The 20603-nt window shown below is 39.6% G+C and overlaps 1 protein-coding gene and 1 pseudogene across 4 annotated transcripts in view; both read right to left on the bottom strand.

The window, feature by feature from the left end:
* Magi2 (membrane associated guanylate kinase, WW and PDZ domain containing 2) overlaps positions 1-20603 on the bottom strand; it is a 1267351-nt gene that overhangs the window by 1090068 nt on the left and 156680 nt on the right. The gene's annotated exons all lie outside the window — the stretch shown is intronic.
* LOC101988074 lies at positions 9362-12150 on the bottom strand (annotated as a pseudogene).

Below are 20603 nucleotides of genomic sequence, written 5' to 3'. Positions count from 1 at the left end.
CAGTATAAGTTCCTACAAGATACTGGCACTTTTACATTCATTTTACAGTGGCACTCTATCATAAGTTGGGAATTTATGCCTTAGAATACACATTGTAAATATTTTCTTTGACTTATTATTTCCTCAGGATTTCTATTACTTAAATATTTTACTTGCAGGATTGCAAGGAAGCTGTGTTGGCTGTTGAGTGACTTCTCCTGGGAAAATATGAACAAATGTGTATTTACCCTAGTGATCAAAGAAATGGGACCCTACAAAGCATGGTGAGGGTTATTTACCAGAGTGCAAGTGATTCCAAAGCAGCCATCAAACCAATGCCCTCACTGTTGCCTCACATGACTGAGGACTCTCAGAAGTACATCCCTGGGAATCCCTGTATGACTCACAGGCAGCTAGGTTCTTGTGAGCTTCCTGTCTCTGGTCATTGTTCACTGGTTTTTATAACTCGGGAATGGATTTCTGAGCTTAGGTTTTGGTTAGCTTCCTGAGAAAATGTTTATGGTAAAATGGAAAGCATAGCTGCCCTCCAATTAGCTCCATGAGTCATGTGGACTTTGGTTACTTCCTCGAGCTTCTGATCCATCCCCACTCTGAGAGAATGCTTGAACTCAGAGGAAATGACTACGCAACTCACCCTTTGCTGGAGACTTAAAACAGCTGTGGGCATAGCTTGTCCTCAGGACCTCAACCACATTTAAGTTATAATCTGCAATCAAAGGATTCCTTACCTAATTGTACCCACACATCCCACAATTCTCAAACTAAACAAACCCTGCAACTTGCACTTGAAAAAATCTGAGTGGGGAAGCTTCTTAAACAGGCTTGGTAGCTGGTGTCATCCTTCAGAATCTGACTTCTCAGGAGGTATCTGAGAGTCACCATTCAGTTCATCCGAAAAGTTGACCCTGGGACCTCACAGCTGACCAACTGAATCAGCCTGCATGGTTTTAAGACAAAATCACCACATAACTATGAATCAAGCCTGTGGTAGGACAGAAAGAGAAGACGTCTTGGAATCATGGGCAGAAATGGCTGGGAGGAGGAGGGTCTCTGCTCATTCCTTTTATTACTGATGATGAACGCTGAAAATTTGAGATCTCACTGGAAAGCATCTAAAGGTCTAAGAACCACAGAGACAATACATGTTTCCCCAAAGACACCTTGTCTAGGACAGTGAATAAACTGTTCTTACTTACGGTTGACAATGCCTTCCTGAAGACACTCCCATCAAGTGTGTTGAGGACACTAAGTAGTGCGCTTGTCTAGGGCTGAAATCCTGTGAAACTTTAATTATCTTAGAACTCTTCTCTCCGACATGTAAATGACGTCCCTCCTAAACCAACCTAAAAAAAAAGTTCTTTACCATTTACCATGTCATAGCGACTTTAATTGTACAACTTGAGGGGCTGGGGAGATGGCTCAGCAGCTCAAAAAGTTCTTCCACAGGTGACAGCAGCACCTTCTGTAACCCTAGATCTAGGGGGTGCCATGCATCTTCTGGCTTTAATGTCTCATGCAGACAGAGTATACCCACACACACCCACAAAATAAAAATAAATACTTGTGAGCTTCCTAATATCACATATTTTCCATTACAAAAGAAATCATATGATCTCTCTCTCTCTCTCGCTCTCCATCCTCTCTCTCATTCTCCTCTTCATCTCTTTCTATCTCTCTAAGAAGCCTGCAGTTTTCCTATCAGGTGCGCTTTGCTCTCTCATTGGGAACACTTTTTGATTTTTTTTTTGTTGTTGTTCTTGAATAAAATTCTGAGGGTTTTTTAGCCATGGTTTTCCCTCCTATTCTACCTCATCCCTGCCCTCGAGTCCCTATTCCTACTTAGCACTTTTTGCTCTAGCGTTCCCCTTCCAACCTTTATACATTTTTATTTTTAGTCAGCTCAACTTTGCTTAAAATTTAGCTAATGCCGAAGTTCATTTTGGGGGGAGTGGTCTGAGTCATGAACCCAGTTTTGCCTGTAGAGAGGTCTCTGTACAAAAGTCCTCGGGCACCCTGTGATGTCTTCTGTTTTTGTTGCTGGTTACCCTTCTAAACTTGAGGAGCGTTGGTTTGGAGCAATAGTGCTTCTCTAGGCAGTAGATATATTTCCTATAGTAAAGCTTACTATAATATAATTAATATAATATAATGCCATGTCAATATTCATCTAGATTCCCCCAGAGAGGTGTTGTGTTGTCACTGTGAAAGTAGAGCTGTCCAGATGTTTTCCATTTAGGAGACACCATGCCTAACAGCCGCATATGATTTATAGGAATGAGGGATAGAGAGATCAAATGAACTATAGCGCAGCTGAACTGAAGGATGACATCTGAAGATATCATTATGAAGGCCCCATTGAAGCATTTAGTAATGTTTCTAGCTGTGCAAAGCTGAATGTAAGGACCGCTTTTCGTTTTAAGTAGCTGTGTAGTTATACCATATGTAACCTCTGTAAGCCTTAGCAGTTTAATCAGAAAATTTAAGCTAATGTTACCATATCTTCTTTGGTACAATTGTGTGAACACCAAAGTGCCCAGTACAAATAGGCACTTAGTTTATTATTCTTGCTAGCCTAAAGGGGATGACCGTCAAAGCATGCCAGGAAACTGTTATGTAGGATAGCTCATAGATTAGCCGAAATTGATTTACATGATTTAACCTTGGATGAGTCTTCAGCATATTCAGCGGCCTCTCACTGGTAACTGCAGCAAGAGCAGTCTCCCTGCCCGCTCCACTGCACCCATCCCCACTGCACCCCACCACACCCCAGCAGGGAAAAAAATGGCACTGATGGCATGGCCTTAGGGGAGCTGCCCACCCTGCTGGCCTGAGCTGAACAACCCCAGGACCCTGGACTGACCAGCTCCAGTAGGACCCAGGCACAAAGCAGGAACTGGGGCTGGTCCACCCCAACATCTACCCCATCTAGGACCGGCGGGAGCTCCTGAAGGGACTGGTCCTGTGCAACAATACCCACAGGATCTCCACAATGTGGGGCAGCTGCAGGCCATCTTAGGGGCGTCCAGGTGAGGATCCGGTGAGGAGGGTTCACTGGAAACCCGAGACCTTGAACCATATTAATGACACATTGAAATGAACATTTGCAGGTAAATCTGGATGGACAGAAGGGTCTACTCTGTGACACACCTTGGTTCCTAGTGAGGTGTTGGAGAGGATGGGAAGATGGAGGAGCATCATTTTTGTTTCTTTTTGTTTGTTTGTTTCCTTGTATTGTTTTGGATTGGTTAGATTGTTTTTTTTTGTTGTTGTTGTTATTATTTTCACTTAGGGCCACTGCATGGCTGAGGGGAGGATGTGGAAGGACTGGGAGGTACGTAGAATTAGGGTGCATTTTGTGAAATTCTGAAGATTCAATAAACAAATTATGTTTACTAAAACGATTAATCACAGAAATGAGCTAACATATTTCATTCCTTTTTTAATGATTTTAGAAATGCCTACCAATTATAGAACATTTAAACTTTTGGAAGGCCACCTAACAAAATCCCCAATATCAGATATACAGAAGCCCTCTTTTGAGCTTTGGGAAAGAATGCCAAAGGGACTCTAGAGTCCTTGGTTGGCCCCAAGAGGTAGAAGGTCTATCATTATTGCTGAAGACACCATGAACCTCAGAAATAGGGCCCAGAGATCTGGCTGGAACTGATGGAGTGATATTGTATTAGTATTTTAATAAATAAAGCTTGCCTGAAGATTAGAGTCCAGAGCTAAGCCACTAGAGGTCAGGGATTGGTGACACACACCTTTAATCCCAAGACTGGGAGACAGAGGCAGGAGGATCTCTGTGATTTCAAGGTCACCCTGGGCTACCTGAGATTGAATCTGTCTAAAAGAGAAATGGAGTTCACACAACGGTGATTCCAGTACTTTAATTTCAGCACTAGGGAGTTATAGATAGGAGCTATATGTCTAGGCAGAGAGAGGTATTTTTTCTCTTTTTTATTATTATTTATTTACTTATTAAAGATTTCTGTCTCCTCCCCACCACCGCCTTCCATTTCTCTCCCCCTGCCCCAGCCAACTCCCCCTCCCTCATCAGCCCGAAGAGCAGTCAGGGTTCCCTGCCCTGTGGGGAGTCCAAGGACCGCCCACCTCTTTCCAGGTCTAGTAAGGTGAGCATCCAAACAGCCTAGGCTCCCACAAAGCAAGTACATGCAGTAGAATCAAAACCCAGTGCCATTGTTCTTGACTTCTCAGCAGTCCTCATTGTCCGCTATGTTCAGTGTAACCTTCATCAGGTGATGAAAGGAGACAGAGACAGAGTCCCACATTGGAGCACTGGACTGAAATCCCAAGGTCCAAATCAGGAGCAGAAGGAGAGAGAGTACGAGCAAGGAACTCAGGACCCCGAGGGGTGCACCCACACACTGAGACAAAGAGAGAGGTATTTAAGGCAGGACGAGATGAGATCCCATTGCACTCTGAGGTTTAGTGGAGACAGTTGCAGTATCTGAGGTGAGAATCTCAGAACGGAATTGTTCCTTTGGTCTGAGCATGGGTGGAGGTAATGCTGGCCAAGTGCCTGGCCACTTTGCTTCTCTGATTTCAGGATTAATCCCCATATCTGGCTCTGAGTTTTTATTATTAAGACCAATTGGAATTCATGCTACAAACTGATCTGAATGTCTCGTCTTTGAGAACTAACTTTCATGGTACCAGAAGATATCACATAAGCTTCCAAAGTGGGAAGCAACCATCAAACCTACCCTTTCATGATACCTATGAATCACAGTGACCTCCAGCATGGTAGGATATCCCTAGGAATATAGTGGTGACATACATACTTTAGCAGTAACCCACAGTTATCCAATTGGACTTAAGAACCACTTAGCAAGAGAGAAACCATGCCTATTACTGGAAACCTAGCCAACTACTCAGGCTAGCAAAGTCATAGATCTTGCAGTAGAACCCACAACCACCACTTTGCTGGACCAGCACAATCCCTAACATCATTTATAAACATTTGTCTTCATACTCACAGACAGGTGTAGTCCTTACTCCTTACCAGAAAAACTTCTCTTTGCAACAGGGACCATTACAGAAAATCACAACCAATCAAAATGTAGAGGTGTGTGGCCCAGTTCCAATGGTTGCATCTACAAAACAGTCCTGCACCCAAGGCTCAGAGGACATGGCAGAAAAAGGGGTGGAAGACTGTAAAAGTCAAAAGATCAAGGATTTTGTTGTGAGATGTTTTTCTTAGTAATGTCAGAAGCTATATCCATAGTGTCTCACTCCATAGAGTTTCATTGAAATGACTGCCCAAATGTGACCCAGACAAAGACAATAATAGGCATTCTAAAGTGGATGTCACAAGTCAGAGAAGCCTCAAACCTACGCAAAGACCTTTGGGCAATAAAGGAATACTGAGGGCAGGAGAGAGTCTTTCCATAGACAACTACACCACATGGTTACCCAATATCAAAAGGTCAGTCTTGAACACATACTTGTGATTAACATAATAGAGTCTGAGCAGCTTATTAGAAATATATATATATGTAAGTATACATATATTCATGCAATAAAAATGTATAAAAGTGGCCATGAACTTGAAAGAGAGCAAGGAGGGGTATACAGTAGGGTTTAGAAGGAGGAAAAGGAAGGGAGAAATGATATATATTATAATCTCAAAACAAAACCTCTGTCAAAAATATCACTAAGCTAAAAATAAAATCAGCCAGTTCAATTACTCAGATAAAAGAACTGTTGGTATTTTAGAGGCCATCATATGTATATCTATACTTGCGTGTGTGTGTTTATATAAGCAAAATATTATAGTGTACAAACCATTTTCAAATTTATTTGAGTGAATATCTTATTTAGTGTGGTATTAAAGCAGAGGCATTAGAGTCAAAACACTTGAGTTCAAACCCTGGCACCATCCCTTAGAGAAAGTACTTAGACATGGCACAAGCCTAGAATGTCAGCATTCAGGAAGCTAAGGCATGAGGAATATCATGAATCTGAGGATAGCCTAGGCTACACAGTAATATTTAGGTAAGCCTGGACTGCCATCTGAGTCCCTCTCTCAGTAAACCAAACCAAACTATCAAATAACTAACCTGCAATAACAAAAATACCACTTAGTAAATAAGAAGTTCTAGAGGGTTATTTCTTAATGACTAATTCTTAATCAGGAATCTTTATTAAGCCATAAAAGATTTGTGTACACCTTTGAAAACATTTTTTACTCTTGTACTGTTTGGAATACAACTTTTTATGCTTTGAAAAATACATTTAGTTCTACACATATTTCTTTTTTCTGCCATAATAAATAAGTCCTTTGTTTACTAATTTCTGTAAACATCTTGGAGTGGTCCTTTAGGCCGTAAGTAGATTTTTATACTAGAAAATCTTTTCAGTTTTTCCCACCTTTGAGGTATTTCTAAGATTTGTGGACAGATCATGGCTGTTACTCAAGCCTGCTGGAGATCTTGAGAAAGTTTCAGGATTTAGAGGAAAACGTTCAAAGGGAAAGTGAGGTAGAGAGAGACTGTACAGCCATTCCCTTGCTTTCAGATGGTGGTTACACCCAGCTGTGCATCAGAGGGAAAGGATGGTACCTTTGTGCTGTAACCAGACATGCAAACCAACATACAGAGAATGATTTTGAAAGACTGTCATAGCAGTTTTAAATCTCGTGCACTTCTAATACCAGATGAGCTGATAGACTTGAATTCCCTTTGGCACAAAGATCTTCCCTCAACAGTGAAGGCATAGCTTCTGGAGCCAGCTGAAGCTGGAATCAAATTTACAGAACCTTGGCAAGTCAGACTCCATGAGCATGCCACTTTCTGGGCCCAATGTGGTGTTTCTAAGCCACCTGAGCTGTTCATTCAACCTCCTCCACTCTGCAGAACAGAGAGCTATGCATCTGCATGCAGCTCCACTGAGGGGAGACCCTCAGCATCTGGGTACCGCCTCCCATTTCCAGTCTGGCCTCAGCCTAGATATAATTTGCACTTTTCATTAAGCATTTTTCACTCTTCATTTCACTCTCTCATAACTACTAAATGTTAAATAATATCCCCAGTAAAGCTTACACAGGGCACCGTGATGGTCACATTTCTGATCGCTTACAGAGGTGTGAAATTTCCTGTATTCGAAGATCTATCTGAGTGAAATGGGTGTTTAATATCGCTAACATTTTGGAGACAAGGGAATGAAATTTAATATGTACGTTGTATTACAGAGAGAATAAAATCAATTAAGTGATAGTTCAAACTCTCATACAATCCTCTGGTAGACTACTATTGGTGACTAGAAATGTCAAAATAAACAGTTATCCCCGATATAGATCAGTTAGGTTTATTGACTCCAGACACAAAGACAGCATCTTTAGTAGTGCTTGGGGAATGACAGCCCACACAGATTCCCCCTCTTCCGGCTTTTCCCCCCAGTAATTCCTTAAGCATTGAACTAGTTTTCAACTTTGAATATGTTTTCCCCTCAAACTGATATACTGTTACTCAAGGATTTTGTGACTACGTCCAAGACACTTTGTCTATTTATTTTCATGGATTGTTTGACTAACTGATGGTATGTTTGCGAAAGATGGGAAGCACACTTCAGGGTACAGGTCTAGTGGAAGTCAGAGGACTGCTGCGAAGAGTCTGTTTGTCCTGGCTGCCCAGAAACGAAATAACCACAGAGAAACTATATTAATTAAACCACTGCTTGACCCATTAGCTCTAACTTCTTATTGGCTAACTCTTACATCTTAGTTTAACCCATTTCTATCAATCTGTGTATTGACCACGTGGCAGTGGCTTACTGGCTAGGTTTTGGCAGCATGTCTTACCCTTGTGGCAGATCTATGGTATCTCTCTGACTCCGCTTTCTTCCTCCCAGAATTCAGTTCTGTCTTCTCCTACCTAAGTTCTACCCTATCTTGCCATGGCTGTTCCTTTATTCATTAACCAATAAAAACAACACAGAGAGGGAACTCCCACATTAGAGGATGACTTGAAGAAATTGGTTCTCTCCTTTTGCCGTATGCATTCGCAAAGGTCAAACTCAGGTCATCAGATTGGCAGCAAGTAGTTTTACCATCTTAGCCCTCTTGCTAGCCCTGCATATTCTTTAGCCGCAATCCAGCTTTACAGTTTCAGAATAACATAATATAAAGCAACTACACACTTGGAAATAATTTTATTAACAGACTCTTGGCTATTTTTATAGACTATTAAGGTTGATGCTAGTTATAATTGTACCAAAATGTTTTTTCTGACCTTATAGAACTCCTAATCTCCTGTCATATACACATTTCAAGATCAGCGTATTACAAGCTAAACTCTCCACCTTTCTTGCAAGCCAAGTTCAACCATTCTTGTTGTTATCTTGATTCACTAATACAACTTTGGGAATACATATCTTCACTTTCAGAATACTGTTACTTTTGAATCGTAAGATTATACATTTGAATATAATTAGAGATCAGTTTTTTTTTATATTTGCAAATTTCCATGTTCACTCCAAAATTGCTTCCCTCACATTTTTCTTGTTTAATTCCTGATGTCACTATTCATTTCATTTAACTTCTCATTATTTTAAATATGCATGCAGATTTATTTCTCAAATAATCAAAGAATGATTCTACATGCTGACAGCATAGTGTTGGGTAAAGCACTTTAAATAGCAGCATTCAAACAACTTAATGCTTATAAGTAACCACGAGTGTCACAGGCCTTTGGGAAGGATCTTTCAAATTTATTCTCTTGCCTTCCAAAATAGTAACTTTTGCGATATATTTACTCTAAAGCTAAACCTTTAAAGGATACAGGTCAACAATTGGTTAGACACAGGGTTTGGAACCCATCAGAATGATTCATTACAATCTACTTTCATTGTATCAGAAGGCAAGCATGAACCCAGTACTAATCACTTTGCAGACTTCCCTTTCACAGCTCCTGGCAAATGCTAATATCCCTTTTATTTACCCCAATGTGCCTACTCTAGATGTTTCATAGAGTTCCAGCCATACAACATCCACTGCCTTGTTTTTGTCTTCTTTTATTTAATGGGTTTTCAGGTTGGTCTATGTTGCAACCCATATGAAGAATTCCCTCCTTGGTACTGACTAATGCTCTTCTGTTGTGTGTATAAATCGTAGTTTCTTCAGGCAACCATTCACTGATGCTTGTTTGGGTTGTTTCTCCCTTTAATCCTTTAAATATTTGTGTATCAGTTTTTGTGTGGTCATGTTTTCATTTTTTTAAAGATTTTTATTTCCCAAAGCACTGTTTCTATTTATAGGGTCTTAACCAGTTCAGTGGCTGCAGGAGTGGGAAAGGTTCCATCTTCAATCCAGCAGCTTTACAGGTTTGTTGTTACCCAACACTCAGGACAGTGCCATCACAGATTTGGTAAACTGATACCATGTTCTGTCTTTTTCTTCCAGAGCAACAAGAAGAGCGCCAATCTCTGCTACTAGAGAATCCTGGATTTAGGATTTTTGACTGTAACTACTCCAACTTCCATTTCTGAAGGTTTGAAGTCAATGGGCATAACAGTAGGCAGAGATATCGTCTCAGTTTCCACTGTGCAAACAAATTTCTTCTTCACTTTATTTGCAAGGAGGCTAGTTAACTCTATTTGTTTAACTCCTGCTTTAATGCCACAGTAATGACCTGCCGGATCACACTTGTAGGCTTGAGGGCCTTGTTCTTTATCTATACCCATTACAATCATACCACAAGCAAAGCAGCCTCGTTTCAGTAATCTGCCTGTAGAGTTGAGAACTCCCAGCAGTTCTCCTACAGAGCATGCCCACAGGAATCTCACAGCCATATTTGTATTTCCATTTAGCTGTTTCGTAGCATGCAATCTGTGCTTGGGGTCTGCTGGCACCTGTCATTCCACTCACAACAGGGCCAGTGTTTTCAGTGATCTTGAACCAGTGAGTCAATGTGCTGGAATCTAGTAATGCGTGTGTACTTTCTTATGTGTGACCATTACTGCACAGTCATTTCCTCTGACAGCTACAAATGCCATCCAACTCTGATTAGCAGCCTTAAAGCTGTATTCTGCTTGGTAGAGAGTCTGCTCTTAGAAGAGAAAATAGTTATTGGCAGTCAACACTGGCACTGAAATCATGGGATATGGCCTTCCCACTATGTAAAGCGCAGCCTGGCTCATGTGTTTTTCAGTTCCTATCAGCATCTTCTCTTTGGTGTAGATGCACCAGGGAAACCACTGGGCCATATAGTACGTTTCTCATTTCCACTTTAAGAAAATGATAATGTGTTTTGATACCCATTTTTTAACCCATCAGCAATTTTTTAGGGTCATAATGTCTCCATATCTTCCCTGAAACTTCCTTTCCATTTTTGTAATCATTCATGTTGTAGCATATTGTGCTTTTAAATTGCAATCCTTTAATGACAGACCATGTCAATATTTTTTCATCTGATTGCTGGTCTTCTACATGTTGTTTTCAATATATTGTCTAATCAAACCCCTTATTCATTTTATGTCTTTATCATTGGGTGTGTTGAATTGTAATAATTCTTATATGTGATTTGCAAATATTTCCTTATAGTCTGTGAATTATCATTTTATTCTCTGTGTCCTTGGAAATGAATTAAAATGGAGATTATAAAGTTTAATTTATCTGTATTTGACTCCATGATTGGCAAATTTGCTGTTATTTCTAGAAATCATTGCTAATCTAAGTAATAGTGATCTGCTTCTTACGTTCTGTTGTAAGAGTTTAACAGTTAAACAGATTTTGATATGCGATCTAATATTTAGTTAAAGCAGGATTCAGCATCATCATTCCACAAATGGATGTCAAGCTATTTCCTAATTCAAAAGGTGTCTTCTTTCAAGTCTTTCCTCTCGAGTCAAAATCAATATACCGCGAATGTAGAGTTTCCTTTCTAGTCTCTCACTTCGATCACTTACACGTAAAGTCAGTATGTCAATCTCGTGCCAGTATCACATTGCTTGTGTCCTATAACTTAGGGATTAAGCTTTTAAATTTACAATTTTTCAACCTTTGTAGGATAGTCTTGTCTCTCGTCACTGCTTTTCACGACTGTTTTGCTGTTGCTCTGGGTACTTTATGCCGTATGTTTTCTGGGTCACGTCAATTCTCATAAATACAACTCAGCTGGGGACCCGAGAAGAGTTATGCTGAGCCTGAATCTGCTGTGTTAGAGGCAAACACTCTGCTTCTTGACTTTGTTTCCTCAATTAATCCTGGGGTTTGCTAATCATGATATCAGGTATGGTTTGCATGGATTTCCCCTAAAGGATCACATGTTTGAAGGTTTTGCTCTAGAGGTGCCAGTGTTTTAGGGTGCACAGAGCCTAGCAGGGGACCCTTGGAACACTGGGTTTATGCATCTGCAATTGAAGGTGGGATACAGTCCATACATATCTCCTGGGCTTGTACTATGAATGGTGTGCTCTGATATATGCTCCCTACCATTGCCATCTGACATCAGAATATGAGTCTTTAAGAATGGATCATGTCTTTGACCACAATCTATAAATTTCTCAGCTTCATAAATTCATCAGAATAAAATTTTTGGTCTAGTAACGTGAGGCTGAGAAGTACAATATCCCAACCCAGATGCTGCCTTAGAGCAATTCTACAGACTTCCTGCTGCACCCTGGACACATTTCGCACCCCTCCCTTCCTTGGCCTACAATAACCTTCTGGGCATCTACTCTCCTCTTTTAGCTATGTTAAAAGCACCTAACTGTCTCAATGGTTTCTTTATGGTCCTGATTAAGCCATCCTTGTTTTCTATATCAGATCTACTTACTGATTTTTTCCTTTGCCTCAGCTGAAATCCTTTCCTCTGAAACCTTTGTAAGCCTAATTTATCATTGCTATAGTTTTGGTTCACTGCCCTGTGCTGTACAGCACACAGCACTTTGGGTGTTGGTGGAACCATTATGATCCAGGTTCCCAGAGAGAACAACGTATAAACTTAGGAATCTGTGTCCTCATAGCGAGAACTCCACTGTTCTCTCTCTCTTTCCCTTTCTTCCTCCTATTTGCTCTCTTTCTCCCCTTCTTTCCCTCTCTCCTTCTTTCTCTTTCTTGGCCACTGGGAGCAGGGGGTGGAGGGAGGAACTTTTCTACTTGCCATGATATACCACCTCCACCAAATCCATGGTCCCGACTAAACATTTTATTCTTTTGGGTTGACTACCACAAGTATTTTATCACAGTAGCTGGAAGCTAATAGAATCATTAAAGTCACAGGTACACTGTTGTACTCAACATGTTTAGCTACATTTATCACATAATTGAGTGTTGCAAAAATAATCCCATAACTTTCATTTTCTACTTGCTTTGCTCATATTACCTTAGTTTATTTTCTTTGAGGTAATTTACACTCTATTAAAACATCCCATTGGTTGCTTATTTCTTTTGTTGTTAGCTCCTACCTGGAGCATAGACTCTAGCTTCTGGGCATCTTGCAGAAATCTTGGCAAATACCTTGTATTCAGTAAATAGACTATATGTTTCAGCATGGACTCCTACCTGTTACATGCGATTTCAAGTACTAGTAGCAGTGGTGAGCAAAATAAAAGTATAAGGGGAAATTAATCAACACCAGTGTGTTAGCATAGTAAGCTAAACATTTTCCATCTATGGTCTAGTGTAGTTTTCTAGAACAATTCTACGGATAAGTTTACTATACACTCATAGTCTACAAAAGGAGAATCCATGCTTCAAGATGGTAGCAACTCATTGACCAAGCAACAGAACCAATACACCACACCATGCAGCTGACGCCAAGGCTTGCACCCACGGGGTGAAACGGCTACCTGGGTACAGGATAAAATTGTCTTGAAGGGACTTTTTTTTTAAAAAAATAACTTAAGCCATATATAGTTTCTGTACATCAAAAAACCCTTTATTATGGTTCTGTACATAGAAAGTAAAAATACAAATGCACGGTGCAATAACTTGGTTGGTAGCCTTGCCAATCTTGCCACGGGGATTATTTCTCTTCTCTTTGAGCACACTGGATGAGACCAGACAACCAAGTTATCAAATGATGTGATTATTTTAGATTTAAATATCAAAATAAAGTATAGTCGTTTTATTTATTCCCATTAATTAACTTCTCTGACTAAAGAAAAATGACTCTTTTGGTGAGACTTTTTTTTTTTTACCATATATTCTAACACCAATTCCAACTTTGCTGAGAATAATTAAAATGTTAAAAAGAAAAAATGAAATATCAAAGACAAAATGAATAGAAAATCCATTGGCATCAATGTCTGATACCAAAAGAATATTCTTATATATTTTAAGAATAGAATTTCATAAATAAAGAAAATTACAAATATTGAAGGATACATTATTACATTTTACTATAAAATTAGAAGTTATTGAAATATAAAACAATATATACACTACCTGAAATAATTCTAAACAATGAAATAACAAAGAATATAGAGTGTAGAATTTATTATAACTATTTGCAGCCTGCATAATGTGCTATGCTTGCTAGCTTGAAACATGTAATGACTTCAACTTTGCTCTCCAAAGATAACCCGGATATAGGAAAGCCAGTGGAGTAACCGACCTCATATTTCACCAGGATTATTTAATGTGTGTCCAAAGTATTTTGTCCTCCTCTTTCCAAGGGAAGATGACATGTGACTATCGAGGCTGGGCTGACTCACAGGAAAGGAAACTGAATTTCTTTCATCAGCTTTGCCTCCAATGCTTGGTACCCAATGAACATTCATTCAGTCACCATATGTTAGGAGACATTGCTTATTTCCTACATCACAAATTTAAGTGTGATCAAGAAGATAACTCTGACAATCTATGGCATATTACTTTAAATTTAATTGCATATTTACCTAGATGGGTATTAAATTGACATTGAAATAAATGTCGAAAACTTACACTGAGGTAGACTATATAAATACCTATGAAGAATATAAAAATAGAAAACTAGAAAGTTGTTAAACGATCCTCTAGAGTTTCCCTGTTCTGAGTTCTTCTGTCATCATTGGGCATTAACTGAGAGTGGCTGGTATCAAGCTTTAAGTACATTGGCGTGTACTTAAGGGATGGTGTCTTGCCTTAAGTACATGGTCCTCCTCTGGCCACAAAGTGCTGATAGAGCAGATTACAGAACAAAGGGCTCTGCTTTCACTTCTGGGATTTTCTTCCCGCCTCTGCCATTGCTGCTGTGATTTTGATGTCGAGGCCCTTTGATTTGACCATAAGGTCCAGCAGAAAGTGTTCGGACTACATCTGCTGAGCCACCCTTCAGTAGTCCTTTAAGTGACAATTTAGAAGGATGATGTCACTCAAATGTGCCAGCAGTAGTGGCGGAGAAATCTCCATGTGTATGGGAAAGGATATGGTGGCCAACCCTGAGCAGCCATTTTTCATCTTTTGAAAGATACCTCCCAATTTTAGCAGCGTTAAAACGTGAAAAGCCTGGTTTTTCAAATTGATGGAATATGACTTAAAACAATAGGGGTGTCAAGAGGAAGATATGAGAGATAGATGGGGCTGACATATTTCACACGGAGTGGAATAGATGGACGTCCAGCTCACTGCTTACCCCTTGCCTTCCTCTCTTAGCAGAGAGACTAGAAAGTGTCACCATCCTTCACAGGACTTCCCACGTGACTACCATCTTTAGAAAGCAGTTCCCGTCCAGTCTCATATCACGCTACGTCAAATACTAGGTATTCGCTTTGTTAATGTTTATTGATAAAACTTACAGAAAGCACGAGAGGATAGCAACTACAGAACTTACCTTGAAGTAGGGGAAGATCACATGATAAATAAGTAAAAACAATTTTGAGGCTAAACCCTAAGCAATCATTCTGTGATGCTATTGATAACTACAGTGAATTGAGTGGGTGTGCCTTTGATATGTGGGCAGGGGAGTCTTTGTCACAGGTGATAGCTGCTGACCAGAGGGACAGTGAATTGAGTGGGTGTGCCCTTGATGTGTGGGCAGGGGAGTCCTTGTCACAGGCGTTAGCTGCTGACTGGAGGTAATGAATTGAATTGTCCCAGGTACAAGGGGACATGTGAATGAATGAGGTGACAGACACCTGAAAAATGACATTGTTGACTGAGGTTTTCTGCCCTTAACTCCACAGGCCAGAGGAGACAAGTTTCGTTCGCAACAGAAATCCTTCCTGTCCTGCAACTCTTTGAGGAGGAATATTGTGCATTCCTCCCTGGTAGAAAAGCTTTTGATTTTTTTTGTCTGTTTGTGAGATGATTAAGAGGAAATGTGTCCATATGACAGAGCGACCCTCCTCTGAATATATGGTTGGTTGACCTGTGCTCAAAATTCAAACCAAATATAATACAGGGTTCATTTTTCATTTCTAGTATGCCAGAATTTTATCAGAAAGCCACAAATATTCTTCTATTAATATTCAGTATTACCTTTCACAATTCATTCAAGCTTTATTTAGATGTTCACCTTAATTGGGACAATTATGTGTGAAAATGTACAAATACTAAAATTATGTCTTCTTTTTTAATTTAATTCTATTTTAAACTTTTATGCATTATTTCCTACCCCCTGACTCTTCTTCACTTGCTTACTGTCCAACTTCATCTTCTCCCTATCTCTTTCAAACCAAAGAAACAAAAAAAAAAAAAATCTTTAAATTCTCAGAAAAAACAAAACTCTGTGAAACGTGTGGCGATAGTTTCAAACAAGAGCCACGAGATGGCAGCATTACAAAACTGGATGGCATTTCCTGGCTAGGGAATGAACCTCTTTCAGGAACACACTGGAGGGAGACGACGGTTTAATTGCTTTTTTGTTGTTGTTTTGTTTTAATATATTTTAATTGAAGGAGGATTACACAGCTTTCCTCCCTCCACACCTCCCAGCTAACCTGTTAAATACCTCTTGTGTCCCCATCTACCCCTCAAGTTGATAGCTTCTTTTCTTTGATTATTATTGTACACACACAGAGACACACACACACACACACAAACACGCACACACACACAAATACAACTTGCAGACTTGCTGAGTCCGTTTTTGCTCTTTGTCTGTATATGGTTACAGAGCTTACTCCCTGGCACTGGACAATCAGTAAGGGTGGTCATCCCTGTGAGATACTAATTCTCTTTCTTCCGGCAGATATTACCTTGAAAATAACTATAGGCAACTAATGATTGCTTTGTAACATACAAAAGTATAACAGTAGGCTTTTTGGTTTTGTGTTACAAATATAAGTTTGAAAAAAATATTTTAATATATCACAGATAATAAAGTTATATTTGTAATAATTTAACATTGATTAACGAACATGCTTTTTTCCTATTAAAAGCAGAAAGACTGGGCTAAAATGAAATTAAAATGATCTCTATTATGTTGTGTCTTCCAAATTTGTATGTTGAAGTACGGAGGCCATGTAGTTCAAACCCTGCCTGTATTTGGAGGTAGGGACTGTTAAGTCTACTTTCAGTGGTATCATTATGCTCTATCCCTCTATGCTTGCTGTTACTATAGTAGTAAGCAGTCTTGGGGCAGCCATACATGGAGGCTCAACTGTAAGGCCAAAGGAGGCCAACACCCCTGAGCCTAAGACAGATGCCTCAGAAGCAACAATCCTCACCAATCTCAGGACCCAGGCCTCCAGAACGGCTGAATTCATTTCAGCTGTGCACCACACCCAGGAGCATTTTGTTAGAGCAAACTGATACTTTCTCCAGGTTATAGGGTTTCTGTGCCCACATGTAAACAAAACATAAAACAGACAAGTGCTTGCAGCTTGGTGCAACAAAAGGTATAGCAGATGTGAGTTCAAGGTGGGCAGGAATGTCAGTGAGAAGGGATGCAGTACCTCAGACACTGGTGAGAGGCCTCAAAGAATTTTTGGTGCATATATTCTATCAGTCAATAGCGTTTGTCTGCGCAGGGACATCAGAACGAGAATAAATAGTACTTACGTGAAAGAAAATGCAATGAGATAAAAATAAGCTAAATAGCACTGTTGATGTTTGAAAAGCCAGTGGCATCTTACTATCCTATAAACTTATTAAATATGTTATACAGAATATTTCTTTGAGACAGGGTTTCTCTATGTATCCTTGGCTGTCCTGGAACTCACGCTGTAGACCAGGCTGGCCTCAAACTAAGGGCCATTTGAGGAACCACGTGGAAACCTACTATTGCGCAAGCTTCTTAAAATATACACATATACAAAGAAATAAAATGGAGCCACCAAACACTGGAGGAGACAATGCCTCAGCCAGACATCTTTCATGTGCTAAGTGTGGGTTACCACTAGTTGAGTCGTTGGCCAAAGGTGTTCCATGGAATCCTACATAGGTCTCAGACTACTGCTAAGGCCATTGGCTGCTTCCTACAAACTGATGCTAAGACCCTATTGTGGAAGACCTCACTTCCATATTACATTGGACACAGAGAAATAGAGCTGGTGTCTAACAGTATTAATTAATGCAATTATTTGTTGGATCTAACTGTTAAGAGGTATATAAAAGGAGACACTTATCGTTCAAATCATTCTGTTCTTGAACAGTTTGAGATAGCTTATCACCAAAAATGTGTAAACCAGACTAAATACACAAGTGAAAAGGAGAGCAAAATACAGCACACCAGGAAGAAATGCTATCCAAAGAAACTAAACTAAACCTAATTTTAGTATTTCTTGATCCAGGACACAAACATACAATGGTAAGGTTGGAAGAAGTTGTTTCCTATACCATCTCGTTAGTGTCACAATAGAGCTTCTTATTTTCTACACTGAAGACACACAACAACTTTCACATTGCATTACAGATGGAGAACCTGGATGTTTTATTTGATACAACCTTCCGCAGTTTGTCACTAACATGGCAACATATTACTCCTTTCTGAACAAGTTGAAGGTATTTTTAGAGAGCCCAGTAGGGAACAAAGTCATGGGTTCGGAAACTGATCTAGGGATCTCATTGGAGCTGGGCACAGAGCTTGAAAGGCATTAAAAGTTGTTGAATAACACATGCCTCTCACACTTTCCCTTAAATATCCCGTTTTCTCAGCTGAGTTTTTTATACGGGATGATAAAGAATACAATATGTGCTACAAGCACTGGGGAGTAAGTTCCATAACAGATTAATCAGATAGGGCTTTTTGAGAAACAAAATCAAACCACCTTGCCCCTCCACAGAGAGCAGAATGACCGGGTTGGCAACACTGAAAAAGCGGAAGCATCAGCTGCTGCAGCATGGTGGAGCTCATGGGAAACAAAGGCCGTGCTTTCCCAGGGAAGCCTACATCAAAACCACAGTGAAGCTCAAGTTTGTGATGTTTATTTCTCTGAAAATAAAAAGATACATCTGTATTATAGTTCCTGATTGCTAAGATAAGGGAAGGTCATTAATTAATGTCATTTCAGCCGCACAAGAATACTATCATTAGCAAGACCATGCACCAATTGAAAGACGTCCCTGATTCTTCAGAGCCCATTAACCCCACACAGCACAGTTTGAAAGAGTCCCACAGAGAAATAATTTCGACAGCAATTAGTAATTATCTCAAACTGTTTCTTAACACTTCGAATTCCACAATACTATCAAATACTTTACATAATTTCTTTTAAATACTTTACTTGTGGAAGACATAGATATGAAAATGTTAGCATGTTATTTTTTAAGAAATTAACCAGAGAGATCTCGCCAGCGCCACTTAATATTCATACTGCTTCTATTTATATGATAGAATCTTTATTGAAAATCACCATCTGAAACACACTGTTTCATCGATTCCAAGATCATATAAAACATGTGTACTTACAGCAGTTAGGGCAGTTACCTATGGAATTTTATGCTAAATTCACAAAGTTTTCAACACCCACATTTCAAAATCATACAAACTGGGAGCATTGGAGACTACTGGTTTCATATTGACTCTCATGAGGTCTGTGACCAGTGCGCTTTGGAAACCTTCTCTTACTCTTTGTGCCATTGAATGGGGCAGAGGGCAGGCTGAAATACGCTGGACTAACGACTGGGCAAAATAATTTGGTTTCTGGGGCAACGCTAGCAGTAAATAACATTTTAGTTTCTGTCTTTGATTTTAATGATCTAAATGCCACATGATTTGACATGAAGCTGAAAATCACCATGACTTAATATACGCCCAGCTGCTGCTGTCTGACTTTCTAAGACTAAGAAGACATTACTAGAATCCTACTTACCGAATATTGGTACTAATCATTGACTGTTACTTTTTCATAAAACAGCTTCCCCCACATTTTTTTTCCATAAATTGTATGTAGCAGGGTAGATTAGAAATTTTCAGTATTTAACTTGAACATAAGCTGTAGCCCGTGATACTGCAGGAACATTGGAAACTGGTAGTTTATGTATTTACTCTGAGATGCTGAAGCTCCATAGAATTCTTTGAACACTTTTGTTTGATTTATGAAGGGAAATCTTGAATTTACTGCTCTATGCTTAAATCTTGAAGCTTCCAGGACTCATATCTCTGGAAAATTATTCTGTGAGGTGCCTCAAATAAGAATTTATAGTAAGCAAAACAAACGGTGGGGAACTCACAGGCTGAGAATAGGTCTTAGAGCGAGATCCAGATAAGTTGGGAAGTCATTGAGAGCATGGTACCAAGGGGGCTTTACACAGACAATTTCTAAACACGCTTTGAGACGTAAAACTCTATTACACCTAGAAGGTGCAGATAAACACTAAGTTAGGGTCCATTCCTCACCACATAGTAAAGGAGCTCCCAAATTGTTAGCCAGACCTAACAGCTTTGCTAGAGTTTGACACTTAGCAGTTGAAGTCAGTACAAGACTTCACAGGAAGCCATGTATAGAAATAAAATTGTTTCAGGGTGAGAAGAATTTCCTGGCTCATACGTCTAGTTACTCTGGACCCACAGGCATCACCTGTGGGAAAATGGGTTTCCTCTGATCATCTTTACCTAAGAAAAAGGAAGCTGAACTTGGATTCCATTGTACTCATCACTGGGTAAGAATGCACTCTTGGGACCTGGACCTTTGGATGAGCATTTAGCCTCTTTCTGGAACCTTAAATTCTTGCCATGCCATCGATCTTAGTAAAATGAACGTTCCATCCAATGAAATGTGCATATTAGGAAAGTATGAAAGCAGTGTTTCTTATTGGTACTTTTTAAAAATAACCTAACAACCATCAGTACTTTCATTAGGTACTAAAGGAAACACCTCACTTTCGTGGGATCACATTTCAATAGTACCATTTCATATTGATTAGAAGACCACAAATTGCTGCATATCTCATCAACAACCATAGCAATTCTGAATTAGATCTCACATTTCCATGGAAAATGTGACTAAATTATTTTATTTGGAAATGGATCATAATAAAGTACACATGAATGTGTGAAGGAGATGTAAGGGAAGAGGAGGAGGACACAGAAGAGGGAGCAGTACCAGAGAGGGCATGTTACAATATCCTACACATATAAAATTGTCCAAGAACAAACTCTACTATAAAGTTATATATGCTGTTTTTGAGAAATTGTGATGAGAAATTGGCTGTGAGTGAAAAATTCAAAAATCCTACTTCAAAATAACATATGACCCTAAAGCTATCACTGTGTTTG

Source organism: Microtus ochrogaster, chromosome 26 (genome assembly GCF_000317375.1).
Source record: "Microtus ochrogaster isolate Prairie Vole_2 chromosome 26, MicOch1.0, whole genome shotgun sequence".
NCBI classification, from domain to species: Eukaryota; Metazoa; Chordata; class Mammalia; order Rodentia; family Cricetidae; genus Microtus; species Microtus ochrogaster.
This window is presented reverse-complemented; position numbering and strand designations above follow the sequence as displayed.